This window comes from Mustela erminea, chromosome 3 (assembly GCF_009829155.1).
Source record: "Mustela erminea isolate mMusErm1 chromosome 3, mMusErm1.Pri, whole genome shotgun sequence".
Lineage (NCBI taxonomy): Eukaryota > Metazoa > Chordata > Mammalia > Carnivora > Mustelidae > Mustela > Mustela erminea.
In genome coordinates this window covers 24,318,258-24,334,218 of record NC_045616.1, presented here as the reverse complement: position 1 = coordinate 24,334,218, position 15,961 = coordinate 24,318,258, and positions in this window count along the sequence as shown.

Below are 15,961 nucleotides of genomic sequence, written 5' to 3'. Positions count from 1 at the left end.
AAACAGAAGAGAGCCATTTCCTCCCCAAAGAAACCTTATTTTCCAGTCACTCCTTTTTTTTGCTCCAATAAGCTTCACTGTTCATGTAATTAAATAAAAACAAAAGGGATATCAAGAGTTGGAGATGATTTCAAGGTTTTAGGCCTAGTAACTAGTAGAGTGGTTATGTTCTGGTTGAAAATATGGAAAATGAGCGACAAGCTATTTAAAAGAAAATAAGAATTAAATTCTGGAAGGAAGACTTTTGGGCAGGGAGGGTGGAGGAGAAGGGGCAGAGATAGAGAAAGAATCACAGGTAGGCTCCACCCCCACTGCAGAGTCTGAAGCAAGATTTGATCTGAAGACCCTGAGATCTTGACCTGAGCTGAAATCCAGAGTTGGATGCTTAGCAGACTAAGCCACCCAAGTGCCCCTAGAAGGAAGATTTCAACTGTGTTGTATCCTTGCATACATCTATACACAATGTGGATACAAAATTACCATTTCAGATAAAAGCTTGGAGCTCCTCGCTATAAAGGAAGTGGGGACATTAAATTCAAGAAGCATTCACCTAGGGAAAGCATGGAGAAAAACAGCTCTAACTCAGGTACTCAACTTGCTATGTGCACATAATTAAGAAATGTAATCTGGGGACAGCAAGAGAAAAAGAGTCTAGAGAAAAAACTAAAAAAAAGAAGAAGAATGACTCAGATATCCATTTATGATACTAAACTATTATGTCCCTAATAATTTAAAAAAATGCAACTGATGTATTATCAATGGAACATACACCTTAAGGCATTTAAAAAACTTATTTTCAATGACAGATGCTGGCGAGGATGTGGAGAAAGGGGAACCCTCCTATGCTGTTAGTGGGAATGCAAGCTGGTGCAATCACTCTGGAAAACAGCTTAGAAGTTCCTCAAAGTGTTGAAAATAGAACTACCTTATGACCCAGCAATTGCACTACTGGGTATTTACCCTAAAGATACAAATGTAGTGATATGAAGGGGCACATGCACCCAAATGTTTATAGCAACAATGTCCACAATAGCCAAACTATGGAAAGAACCTAGATGTCCATCAACAGATGAATGGATAAAGAAGAGGTGGTGTATATATGCAATAGAATACTATGCAGCCATCAGAAGAAATGAAATCTTGCCATTTGCGACGATGTGGATATGAACTAGAGGGTATTATTCTGAACGAAATAAGTCAATCAGAGAAAGACAACTATCATATGATCTCCCTGATATGAGGAAATGGAGATACAACATGGGCGGTTAAGGGGGTAGGAGAAGAATAAATGAAACAAGATGGGATTGGGAGGGAGACAAACCATAAGAGACTCTTAATCTCGCAAAACAAACTGAGGGTTGCTGGGGGGAGGGGGGAGGGAAAGGGTGGTAGGGTTATGGACATTGGGGAGGGTATGTGCTATGGTGAGTGCTGTGAAGTGTGTAAATCTGGCGATTCACAGACCTGTACCCCTGGGGATAAAAATACATTATATGTTTATGAAAAATAAAAAATAAAAATTTAAAAAATTTTTTTAAAAATTTAAAAAATTTATTTTCTGGTAGCATGGAGAATGTATACTTATTCTCACTCACGATGCAGAAGCAAGATTTATATAATGATGGTCCAGATTAGAAGTGAAGGCAAGGTCCAAGGTAATAGATAAACCATCTGGCTTTATTATCCCCAAATAGATTTGGTTCTATAACAGCTGACTAAATATTCAATTTAGAGAACCGTGCAGAACAAAGAAGCAGCAGACCCAATGACGAGTCTCCAAGATGTTACAAGCTCAACAAATATGGAGGCACAGTGTCATGTTGGTCCTATAATGAGACAAGGTAGTACATGACAAGGGTTCAAAATAGGGGCATGGAACTTAATTTGGTATCTGAGTAGACAGATGATTGTGTCTTACACTGTGTGAAGATTTCTTTAAGAAGAAGAACGATCACTGAGCATAAAGGATGCGTGGACAAGGAGTTCATTAATCACCACCTATTCATGCCCTTAATAAAGGATACTTACACTAGGGTTATGGAATGAACCAACTCACAACAAGCAATACTGAACACATGATATGCACGCAGATTATTAATCATATATACTCACAGCCAAGAAAGAAGGACAGAGAATACCACGGAAGGCCACACAGGGATTACACTTGGGATCAGAGAAACAGGCAGGGGACATGAGAGGCAGCCTTGGAGGGGGGAGGACATGATTTTTCTGTTTGAATCATTCTTTGGGTTGATGGAACACTGAACCCCACTACTTGGAAATAAGTAGAAATTGTGTCCGATCTCTTTAATAAGATTGTTTGATGTTGGGTTTTATTGGTGGGAACATGACAAAGAGGTATACATGTAGTTGAGGCATTTCAAGCCTTCCTGGTTTCACTAGATGTCAAGGTAGTATACAGTATATAGTATCAGGCCTTCTTTTTAGGTCTCAAAGCACTATGGGGAAATGAAACATGCATGCCATGTGGTAGACCAAGGCAATGACTTCTGACCCTTACTTTAGGAAAACCTAAAGAACAAGGGAGTAATAGAGTGACATCAGGCTATAGTATTCCTAACAAATTTGCCATGAGTGATATAACACCTTGTTCATCTTTATGACAGAATAAAATCCCCTCAAACACTTTAAAACAACTTTGTACCAGTATTCAAGAAAATATATGACATACTATAGTCTATTGAGTTTTGAAATGTATAAAATGATACTAAATTGGGTCTGTGTTAGTATTTTTAAATATTTATTTATTTGAAAGGATGTGTGTGTTTTTGTGTGTGTGTGTGTGTGTGTGTGCAAATGGGGGGAGACTCCTTGCTGAGCCCAGAGCCTGATACAGGGCTGGATCCCAGGACACTGAGATCACGATCTGAGCTGAAATCAAGAGTCAGACGCTGAACTGACTGAGCCACCAGGCGCCCCTGTGTTAGTATTCTTTCAGTTAGCATGTCTTCTTTGCATAACTTTCAAAATATTAAAATAAAGATTATCTGAGCGCCTGGGTGACTCAGTGGGTTAAGTCTCTGCCTTCAGCTCAGGTCATGATCTCAGGGTCCTGGGATTGAGCTCCCCATTGGCCTCTTGCTCAGTGGGGAGCCTGCTTCCTCCACTCTCTCTGCCTGCCTCTCTGCCTACTTGTGACCTTTCTGTCTGTATCAAATAAATAAATAAAATCCTTTTAAAAATTATGAAGCCAGCATTACCCTGATCCCCAAATGAGGCAAAGATCCTACCAAAAAGGAGAATTTCAGACCAATATCACTGATGAATATGGATGCTAAGATTCTCAACAAGATCCTAGCCAACAGGATCCAACAGCACATTATAAAAAGATTATCCACCATGGTCAGGTAAGATTCATCCCTGGGCTACAAGGATGGTTCAACATTCGCAAATCAATCAATGTGATACAACAAATTAATAAGAGAGGAGAGAAGAACCACATGGTCCTCTCAATTGATGCAGAAAAAGCATTTGACAAAATCCAGCATCCGTTCCTGATTAAAACGCTTCAAAGTATAGGGATAGAGGGAACAGTCCTGAACCTCATCAAATCTATCTATGAAAGACCCACAGCAAATATCATCCCCAATGGGAAAAAGCTTGCAGCCTTCCTGTTGAGATCAGGAACAAGACAAGGATGCCCACTTTCACCACTCTTGTTCAACGTAGTATTAGAAGTCCTAGAAACAGCAATCAGACAACAAAGAGAAATAAAAGGTATCCAAATTGGCAATGAAGAAGTCAAACTCTCTCTATTCGCAGATGACATGATTCTTTATATGGAAAACCCAAAAGATTCCACCCCCAAACTACTAAAACTCATACAGCAATTCAGCAATGTGGCAGGATACAAAGTCAATGTGCAGAAATCAGTGACTTTCTTATACAATAAAAATGAAAATACAGAAAGGGAAATTAGAGAATTGATTCCATTTACTATAGCACCAAGAACCACAAGATACCTGGGAATAAACCTAACCAAAGAGGTAAAGGATCTGTACTTGAGGAACTACAGAACACTCATGAAAGAAACTGAAGAAGACACAAAAAAGATGGAAGACCATTCCATGCTTTTGGATTGGAAGAATAAACATTGTTAAAATGTCTATTCTGCCTAGAGCAATCTATACTTTTAATGCCATTCTGATCAAAATTCCACCAGTATTCTTCAAAGAGTTGGAGCAAATATTCCAAAAATTTGTATGGAATCAGAAGAGACCCCGAATCGTGAAGGAAATGTTTAATAACAAAAATAAAACTGGGGGCATCACGTTACCTGATTTCAAGCTTTATTACAAAGCTGTGATTACCAAGACAGCATGGTACTGGCATAAAAACAGACACATAGACCAGTGGAACAGAGTAGAGAGCCCAGATATGGACCCTCAACTCTATGGTCAATTAATCTTCGACAAAACAGGAAAAAATATACAGTGGAAAAAAGACAGTCTCTTCAATAAATGGTGCTGGGAAAACTGGACAGCTATATGTAGAAGAATGAAACTCGACCATTCTCTTACACCGTACACAAAGATCAACTCAGAATGGATAAAAGACCTCAATGTGAGACAGGAATCCATCAGACTCCTAGAGGAGAACAAAGGCAGTAATCTCTTTGATATCAGCCACAGCAACTTCTTTCAAGATATGTCTCCAAAGGCAAAGGAAACAAAGGGACTTCATCAAAATCAAAAGCTTCTGCACAGCAAAGGAAACAGTCAAAAAAACAAAGAGGCAACCCACGGAATGGGAGAAGATATTTGCAAATGACAGTACAGACAAAAGGTTGATATCCAGGATCTATAATGAACTCCTCAAACTCAACACACATTAAACAGACAAACATATCAAAAAATGGGCAGAAGATATGAACAGACACTTCTCCAATGAAGACATACAAATGGCTATCAGAAACATGAAAAAAATGTTCATCATCACTAGCCCTCAGGGAGATTCAAATTAAAACCACATTGAGATATCACCTTACACCAGTTAGAAGGACCAAAATTAACAAAACAGGAAACAACATGTGTTGGAGAGGATGTGGAGAAAGGGGAACCCTCTTACACTGTTGGTGGGAATGCAAGTTGGTGCAGCCTTTTTGGAGAACAGTGTGGAGATTCCTCAAGAAATTAAAAATAGAACTTCCCTATGACCCTGCTATTGCACTCCTGGGTATTTACCCCAAAGATACAGATGTCGTGAAAAGAAGGGCCATCTGTACCCCAATGTTTATAGCAGCAATGGCCACAGTCGCCAAACTATGGAAAGAACCAAGATGCCCTTCAACGGACGAATGGATAAGGAAGATGTGGTCCATATACACTATGGAGTATTATGCCTCCATCAGAAAGGACGAATACCCAACTTTTGTAGCAACATGGACGGGACTGGAAGAGATTATGCTGAGTGAAATAAGTCAAGCAGAGAGAGTCAATTATCATATGGTTTCACTTATTTGCGGAGCATAACAAATAGCATGGAGGACAAGGGGTGTTAGAGAGGAGAAGGGAGTTGGGGGAAATTGGAAGGGGAGGTGAATCATGAGAGACTATGGACTCTGAAAAACAATCCGAGAGGTTTGAAGTGGTGGGGGGGGTGGGAGGTTGGGGTACCAGGAGGTGGTCATTATAGAGGGCACAGATTGCATTGAGCACTTGGGGTGGTGAAAAAAATAATGAATACTGTTTTTCTGAAAATAAATATATAAATTTAATTTCAAAAAATCATAAATAAATAAATAAATATATAAAATCTTTTAAAAAATTAGATTATCTATTCATTCCATTGATCTGAATTTACGAGCTTATTGTATATAGCATCCATAAAGCTCAAAACAATTTTGTAATATAAAATTAGCCTTACAGGTATTCTGATATAGAGAACATTGTCACATTATCTAGAATGTTTTATAATGCAATTTAACCAAAAATCTAATTAGATGAGCTATAATTTTTTTTAATTTTCTTTCATCTGAAATTGTGAAACAGGAAGCAATTTCTTTTATAAAATGACTACAAGGGGTCGCCATCAATTTTTTAGGAATGGACTTTACCATGAAGAAGTAAAGATGAAGAAAATCATCAGGGCTTCCCTACACTGGGCTATGCCTCTTCCTGAATGATTCCCAGGTGAGATGATATTGCTGTCCAAAAGAAAGCCCAGAAGATACTTCTGAGCATTTGAGGAGAATGTCCTGTTCAGGCCCACTACCCTAGCTGGGGAGCTAGGAGACACCACAACAGGTGAGAAAGGAGAATGGGTAAGGATCCTCAGTGAGCAGGAGGAGAGTAGGCTCACTTGCCTGGCCATTGAGCAAAAATGCTAAGCCCTCTTGGTCCAGAAAGGGGGGTTGGAGGCGATAGAAGCCAAGGTATAACTCTCTGCACTCCCAGAAAGAGCAGAAGTAAATGACTGAGAGGCTCCCACTTCATCTGTCAGACATGAGCCTCTATTACTTACCTAATGCCAAAGAAACTCTCTCGTTTTTAAAAGGCTTCAGAGGGCTGGTTTACAGTGACAGGACTCCACAGTTTACTTTGTCAATAAAAAGACCCTGGACTCCTGAAAAGTATCATTGGAAAAGTATTAAGGACTTCTGCAAGCTAGCATTTTCATTGGAAAGGCAGAATTAGGGTAATTTCAAATATATATATTTGTTAATATAATGATATAGTTATCAAATATAATGATATGGCTATCAAGTTATCTACCCTGGATCATAGTACAGTTTGGTTACTACATTTCTCTTCAATAATACTGTAGTAGCCAATGTGCACTGTGTATTTAAACTTTGCCTTTTGGGGGAACCCTCCTACACTGTTGGTGGGAATGCAAGCTGGTGCAACTACTCTGGAAAACAGCATGGAGTTTCCTCAAAAAGTGGAAAATAGAGCTACCTTGTGACACAGCAATTGTACTACTGGGTATTTACCCTAAAGATACAAATGTAGTGATCTGAAGGGGCACGTGCACCCAAATGTTTATAGCAACAATGTCCACAATAGCCAAACTATGGAAAGAACCTAGATGTCCATCAACAGATGAATGGATAAAGAAGAGGTGGTGTATATATACAATGGAATACTATGCAGCCATCAAAAGAAATGAAATCTTGCCATTTGCAATGACATGGATGGAACTAGAGGGTATTATGCTGAATCAAATAAGTCAATCAGAGAAAGACAACTATCATATGATCTCCCTGATATGAGGAAGTGGAGATGCAATGTGTGGGGTTTGAGGGGTAGGAAAAGAATAAATGAAACCAGATGGGATTGGGAGGGAGATAAACTATAAGAGACTCTTAATCTCACAAAACAACTGAGGGTTGCCAGGGGGAGGGGGGAGAGAGAAGGTGGTGGGGTTATGGACATTGGGGAGGGTATGTGCTATGGTGAGTGCTGTGAAGTGTGTAAACCTGGCAATTCACAGACCTGTACCCCTGGGGCTAATAATACATTATATGTTAATAAAAAATTGCCTTTTGTGTTGAAGAGAAAGGCTCAATACTGATGGTCTCAAGTCATAAAAAAAATATTAAGATTCTGATTTTGGAGATTCCTTATACTTAACAAAATATGCCCATGTGTTGTAAATTATATTTTCAAATGCTCTCCAGTCAGGGGACCCATTTCAAAGCAGTTAATCACTTTATAGAAGCCAATTCCCTAACCTAACTCCAGACACCACATCAGTGCTTACAACTGAAGCCCTCTGATGCTCAGGCTTTTATTCTTGGTTAATAAAGACTCCCTTTTGTCCTTGAATAAATAAGAAACAGAAGTTATTTTTACAAAAGGCATATGTCGGTAAGCAATTCATTTCACATCCTCACATCATCACCTCCTGACCTCATCTTTGGCCAAAGTCAGCCAATCGACCCACAAACTCAGCTTAAATCGGCAACACTTTTTTAAAAACTTGATTTTAACTCACTTGTCACAGAGACTAAGGGCAAAGTGTAATACCTTCAACAACTCCAGTTAGAAGATACCACTTCCTTATACAGTAAAGACCATTGGTATAACAATGAAATTCTGTATTTACTATAATGAAAGTCAGTTCACACTGGTGAGAGTTCATGTGCCTGGACTCTTACATGTCACAAAATCTTGCATGTTTTCAATCTCCTTGAAGTTCATGCTGTCATATATAGAACTGGTAAGAAACTTCTGTCCTCAAGGGCTGGGGAGAATGCACTGTTAATGCCACTGTAACCTGACTGCAAAGGGCAAGGGCTTGATCAGTGTTACTGCTTACTTTCCTGCCAGCCCTTAACTCTGATCTGCCCATACTAGCTCACTATGTGTATGTTTTTTAAATCTTATATTTATTTAGCATGAACTATGCATGTTTGTTTTACAGAATGTATAAAATATTCTGGCGCCTGGGGCTCAGTCAGTTGAGCATCTGCCTTTGGCTCAGGTCATGATCTCAGGGTCCTTGGATTGAGCTCTGAATTGGGCTCTCTGCTCAACAGGGAACCTGCTTCTCCATCTCCCTCTGCCTGCTGTTCTGCCTACTTATGCTCTCCTATCTCTCAGTCAAATAAATAAATAAAATCTTCAAAGAAACCAAAAACAACAACAAAAAACCCACAAAAAATCTTTAAAATATGAATAATCAGAGGGAAGAAAACAAATGTGCTAAAAACTTCTTAAAGAATCTGAATAACATGAATTCTTTTGATATAATATTATTATTTTTCTCTGTAGAGATATGCACTCTTAATAAAATTGAGTCTTATTTTACATCTACTTTATATTTTCATCAACAATAAGTTGTCACAAAGAAGTATTTCTAGATTATAATTATTAAGCAGAACTATATATAGTAGGTTCATAGATGCATCATGGTAACTTTCTTTGTTGAATATTTGAAATGCTTTCAGTTTACATGTTATTAAGCAATGCTGAAAATAAATACATATGTAAGTACATTTTTACACTCACTTTTATTTTCTCAGAAAAGGTTCCAAAAATAGAGGGTGCCCAGGTGTTTTAGCCAGTTAAGTGTCTGACTTTGGCTCAAGCCCTGATCTCAGGGTCCTGGGATCCAGCAGGACTTGTGCTCCCCTCTTCGCAGAAAGTCTGATTCTTCCTCTCCCCTGCTCCCCCCCAACTCGTGCTCAAGCACACATGTGCTACCTCTCTCTCTCTCTCTCTCTCTCAAGTTAAAAAAAAAAATCAAATAAAAAAAAATTCCAGGTGTACCTGGGTGGCTCAGTGGATTAAGCCTCTGCCTTCAGCTCAGGTCATCATCTCAGGGTCCTGGGATCAAGCCCTGCATTGGGCTCTCTCTGCTCAGCAGAGAGCTTACTTACCCCTCTCTCTCTGCTTGTTACTCTGCCTACTTGTGATTTCTCTTTCTCTCTGTCAAATAAATAAATAAATAAAATCCTAAAAAAAAAAAAGAAAGAAAATTCAAAAGAAAGTTCCAAAATACAATTTACTATTCACCTGGGATGTGTGTATGTGTGTATATATATATATATATATATATATATATATATATATATATATGTGTGTGTGTGTGTGTGTGGTGTGTGTGTGTGTGTGTGTGTATGTGTTTGTATATAAACACACATCAAAAAATCATGAAGATTTCCTTGGTCCTTAGTTCAAATGCTAAAATCTAAATACAAGAAATTTCTTAGCAATTGATTTCCTCTATGTTGTATAATTTATAACAGTCCTGAATATAAGTAAGCCTCTGGAAGTAATACTTTCTAGCCTTCCTCACATTTTTGAGAAATATCCTCAAAATAAAATAACTACAAGCTTGAATAAAATATCAAAACCATTTTTCTTACAACATGTGATGGAGCTGTGGGCAACAAAGAGAGATACCGGAGAACAGAAACCATGAGAAAATAGAAATTCTAAGAAAGTGGTGGAGCTAGCATTCATTCCAGGGAACTTAAACCATCAGAAGCCAGGACATAAACTGTGGTCTACACAAGAGTTTGGCAGAACAAGGAATTCCCAGGTCTACAGTGGTGACTATCTCACTAAGCCAAATGAGGAGAAGCTTCCTCATCTTAATGAACTTACTTGTCTCAGGCCTAGATCTACTAGAGCACAACTGGGGGAAAAAAAAGAACAAACATACACACACCTTGACTGAGAGAACATAACCACAAATTTATTGTCATGCTGATAGGGAACTAGAATTAACTCCAGATAGGTTAAAAACAAACAAACAAAAAGCCAAAAGAGAATAACAAAAACAAAAGCAGAAAGGATGGAACAATTTCAATTGGTCTATGTTGGTCAAGTCCCTTAGTAGTCGGCAGAGATGCAAATCATATTTGCAGAGATGAACCCTCAATCATGAAATAATTCCCACAGATAAAGTTCCACAACAGATAAGTTCTGATAACAAGCTCAGAAACTCTCAAAAATTAATGAGCACATGAAGAAACATAGCTCACTGACACCTGGGTGACTCAGTCATTAAGCATCTGCCTTCAGTTCAGGTCATGATCCCAGGGTCCTGGGATCAAACCCTGCATCAGGCTCCCTGCTCAGAGAGAGGCCTGCTTCTCCCTCTCCCACTCCCTCTGCTTGTGTCACCTCTCTCACTATGTCTCTCTCTATCAAATAAATAAATAAAATCTTAAAAAAATTTAAAAAAAAACAAATATCAGATTTTCACCTAGCAAACTACATGTATTGAAATGATCAGATATAAGCTATTTTTAAAGGCTTTTAAACGTGCTCAAAGGAAATAAAAGAAGGCTCAGAATTCTTCACGAATGAACAAGCAACAAAAACAAGCAATGCAGTCTGAGAAAGATTCCAGAACTTGGAAAAAAATATTTAAGTAACATTAAAAATTATTTAAGCAAACACTAAACAGTAAATACCATTAAACGGTTAACATTAAATTATTTTTTTTAATTTTTTTAAAAGATTTTATTTATTTATTTGACAGAGAGATCACAAGTAGGCAGAGAGGCAGGCAGAGAGAGAGGAAGAAGCAGGCTCCCCGCTGAGCAGAGAGCCCGATGTGGGGCTTGATCCCAGGACCCTGGGATCATGACCTGAGCCGAAGGCAGCGGCTTTAACCCACTGAGCCACCCAGGCGCCCCAACATTAAATTATTTAAATAACATTAAGTAACATTAAATTCATGCAACAAAAACCCAACCAAATAAATATTAAAGATCTAATCAGCTTTATTAACTGATTCATAAAATCATGCAGCATTCATCTAGCAAGTAGAGTGGAACTACAAGGACTATAGAAAAGGAAAGATTTTTAAAGGGAGAGAGGGTTTGGGGAAAAAAATTATTTGCCAAGAAACTATTGTTTTAGGCAAGGTCACCCTTCCAAGGGGAACAAAAACAGTCCACCAGTAAATCTCCTAGTGCTAGGAAACTCCCATGCTGACTAGTCAAACGTTGCATTTCTGGGGGGTTGAAATGATACCTGAAACTTTAGGCATTAAGTCTTTCTTTACTGACCTGGAGTCTAATCTAAGTGATGCCATTTTGGGCCTGCAGTTCTCTCTCTCTCTTTTTAAAAGATTTATTTGGGGGGTGGGGATGCACATGTGCAAGGCAGGGAGGGGCAGAGGGAGAGTCAAGAATGAGAATCTCGGGTGCCTGGGTGGCTCAGTGGGTTAAGCCGCTGCCTTCGGCTCAGGTCATGATCTCAGGGTCCTAGGATCGAGTCCCGCATCGGGCTCTCCGCTCAGCGGGGAGCCTGCTTTCTCCTCTCTCTCTCTGCCTGCCTCTCTGCCTACTTGTGATCTCTCTCTCTGTCAAATAAATAAATAAAATCTTAAAAAAAAAAAAATAAAAGAATGAGAATCTCAAGCAGACGCCCCAGTGAGCCCAGGGTTGGATCTCACACCCTGAAATCAGGAACTGAGCTAAAAGCAAGAGTCTGATGCTTAACCAGATGAGGCACCCAGGTGCTCCTGCAGTTTTCTTTTTAACAGTAATCATTAAATTAGAAATCCAATGAGCTAGACAGTAGGATGAGATAAGCAGCTTAGAATAGTTATGAACTGCTTGACCAATCTGAAGATCATCTAGATAGAGGTACAAAGAGAGATCAAACCCAGTAAGAAAAAGTAATAGATCTGAGGGACAGAGAGACACTTTAACATACGCCCATTCAAATTTTCAAAAAGAAAATAGAAGAGATTTAAAAGAGGCAGTATTTAGAATAATAATGCCTGAAACTGGCTCTCAATTACTGAAGGAAACCCGGCCTTAGATTTGCTTAGTCTGGTAAATTTCTAATGAGAAAATAAAAAGAAATAAAAGCCTAGACAATTTGAAGCAAATCTACCAACACTAAATGTAAAGAGAAATCATTAAATGCTCTCAGACAAGACAAATAGCCCACAAAATGACAATGAGGCCAATAACAGATTTTCTAAAATAATATAGAAAGCCCGAATGCACAGGACACTCATCCTGAACACAGCTTTCAGTAGAGGAGTAAGTTCCTAGAGAAGCTGTATTTCAGAAATGATAGTTAAGGAACTCTTTTTTTAAGTAAACTAAAGCTGGGCGAGTTTACTACCAGCAGATCTTAGCTAAAACAACTTCCAAATTTGTACTTCAGGGAGAAGAAAAACCACCTGACAAAGAAGTTGCAAAGATAAAAGAAAGAAATGTGAACCAGAAAATTACATCCAAGAAAACTCGGATAGTATAAAACATAAAAAATGCAAAATAGAAATAAAATAGAAGACACAAACAGTATTAGACATAACTCAAATACAGTAAGAAAAAAGACAAGTGGGTAATCAGAGTTAAAGCTTTCATAAATCCTGAATTATTGGGGGAAGGGGATAAAAATGCTGACCAACTTAGTAGTTAAGTATCTAAATTCTAAGTTAAAATGCATGTTTAAAGTTGAAGGTAACAACTAAATTGATAAGTACAGAATGCATGACTTCCAAACCAATATAAAAGGAAAAGAGAGTGAGAAAAATAAATTTCAAGTAAGCCCAACCTCACAATAAGAAAAGCAAAAAGAGGAGAGAGGAAGCAAATGGCAGAGGAGTAGCAGACTGAAATGACATCAGATCCCAGGAGTTCAGCTGGATAGTTATCAAACCATTCAAACACCTACAAACTCAACAGGAGATAGAGAAGAAGAGCAGCAATTGTAGGAACAGAAAATGGACCACTTTCAGGAAGGTAGGATGTGAGGAGAAGTGAATCCGAAGTGACAGGAAGATAGACTGTGGGGGGGGGGGGTGGGCAGCTCCCGGCAAGCGGTGAAACAGAGGAGCACAAAATCAGAACTTTTAGAAGTCTGCTCCACTGAGGGACATCGCTCCAGAGGCTCACTGTGGGGGCGGGAGCGGGTTGCCCTTGCGGGGACAGTGTGGTTTCAGGACCCATAGGGTCACAAAGAGACCAGGGGTGTCTGAGTGTGTCAGAGCTCCCAGGTATTGGAGCAGGGAAGCGGCTCCAGAGATGGAGCTGAGGAGTCGGTTCTCAGCTCAGGCTTACTGATCCCAGGCACAGTCAGGCCACTGCTCTTCAAGAAGTGTCCCCACAAGTGGCAGATATGTGGAGACCCCTCCTTCTTGGCATGGGAGGAAATGGCAGGAATCTGTTGGGTTTGGAGACTTCAGACGGGGCCATGCGCCAGAGACAGAAATGCTCAGTGACAAGCCGGATGAGCTCGGAGCATGGCCAGAAAACAGGGAGACAGGAGGGAGTGACTGCTTTTCTCTGAGGGCACACAGAGAAGTGTGGGCCCCAAGCTCTTGCTCTTCCAGGCCAGAGATTGGGAGGCCACCATCTTCATTCCTGTCCTCCAAAGCTCTACGGAAAGCATCTAAGGAAGAAAAGCTCCCTAGAGCGAAAACAGATTACTTAGCCTGGCCCCTGGCAAGGGCAGTGCAATTCTACTTCAGGTAAAAACATTTGAGAATCACTGGCAACAGGCCCCTACCACAGAAGATAAGCAAGAACATCCAGAAAAACCAAATTTACCCATTAACAAGAACTCTGGAACTTCAGAGCTAAGGGAAAGCAACACATAGAATTCATGGCTTTTTTTCCATGATCTTTTAGTCTTGAAAAGTTAATTTTTTTTTAATTTTATTTTTTTCTTATTCTTTTTTTTAACATTTCCTCTTCTTCTTTTGACTTTTTAAAAACTATTATCTTAAAAATATCTTTTAAAAAAACGTCTTGAATTTTCATTGTTATAGACCTATTTTATCCCTTCATTGTATTTAACCTTATTTTTTGTATACATATAGATTCTTTTTTAAAATTTAAGGATACAGTTTCTTCTAATAGATCAAAATATACCCTAAATCTAGCACAAGGCTTTGTTCTAGTCTCCAGCCTGATCAGATATTTTTCTTTTCAGGATCCTGGGATCAAGCCCTGCATCAGCCTCTCTGCTCAGCAGGGAGCCTGCTTCTCCCTCTCTCTCTGCCTATTTGTGATTTCTTTCTCTGTGGCAAATAAATAAGATATTAAAAAAAATATTAATATGCTCTCCACAAGAAACTCATTTTAAGCCCAAAGACACCTCCAGATTTAAAGTGAGGTGGTGGAAAACAATTTACCATGTTAATGGTAAATTGGACATCAAAAGAAAGCTGGGGTGGCAATCCTTATATCAGATAAATTAGATTTTAAGCCAAATATTATAATAAGAAATGAGAAAGGACACTATATCATACAGAAAGGGTCTGTCCTACAAGAAGAGCTAACAACTTTAAATATCTATGCCCCTAACATAGGAGCAGTCAATTACATAAACCAATTAATAACAAAATCAAAGACACATTGACAATAATAAAGTAATAGTAGGACACATTAACACCCCCCTCACTGAAATGGACATATCATCCAAACAAAAGATCAACAAGGAAATAAAGGCTTTAAATGACCAGACAAACATCATAGATATCTTCAGAACATTCCATCGAAAAGCAACAGAATACACATTCTTCTCTAGTGCACATGGAACATTCACATGGAACAGATCACATCCTGGGTCACAAATCAGGTCTGAACTGGTACCAAAACACTGGGATCATTTCCTGAGTATTTTCAGAACACAAAGCTCTGAAGCAAGAACTCAAACACAAGAGGAAAGTTGGAAAGAACTTAAATACGTGGAGACTAAGAGCATCCTACTAAAGAATGAGTGGGCCAACCAGGAAATTAAAGAAGAGTTGAAAAAATCATGGAAACAAATGAAAATGAAAAACACAATTTCAAAATCTGTAGGACAGAGCAATTGCAGTCCTGAGAGGAAAGTATATGAGATACAAGCCTTTCTCAGGAAACAAGAAAGGACTCAAGTACACAACCTAACCCTACACCTAAAGAAGCTGGAGCAAAAACGAGAAAGAAAGTTTAAACACAGCAGGAGAAGAGAAATCATAAAGATAAGAGCAGAAATCAATGAAATAGAAACCAAAAGAACAGTAGAACAAATCAACAAAACTAGGAGATGGTTTTTTGAAAGAATTAATAAGATTGATAAACCCCTGGCCAGACTTAGCAAAAAGAAAAGAGAAAGGACCCACACAAATAAAATCATGAGCGAAAGAGGAGAGCTCACAACCAACACCAAAGAAATACAAACAATTATAAGAACATATTATGAGCAACTATACACCAGCATCCACGATGTGGATGGAACTAGAAGGAATTCTGCTGAGTGAAATAAGTCAATCATAGAAGGATAATTATCGTATGATCTCTCTGATATGAGGAATTTGAGAGGCAGGGCAGGAGGTTTGGGAGGAGGGAAGGAAAAATTGAAACAGGATGGGATCGGAAGAGAGAAAAGCCATAAGAGACTCTTAATTTCACAAACAAATTGTGGGTTGCTGGGGGGTCAGGTGGTAGGGAGATGGTTGTTTTATGGACACTGGGGAGGGTACGTGCTATGGTGAGTGCTGTGAAGTGTGTAATCCTGATGATTCACAGATC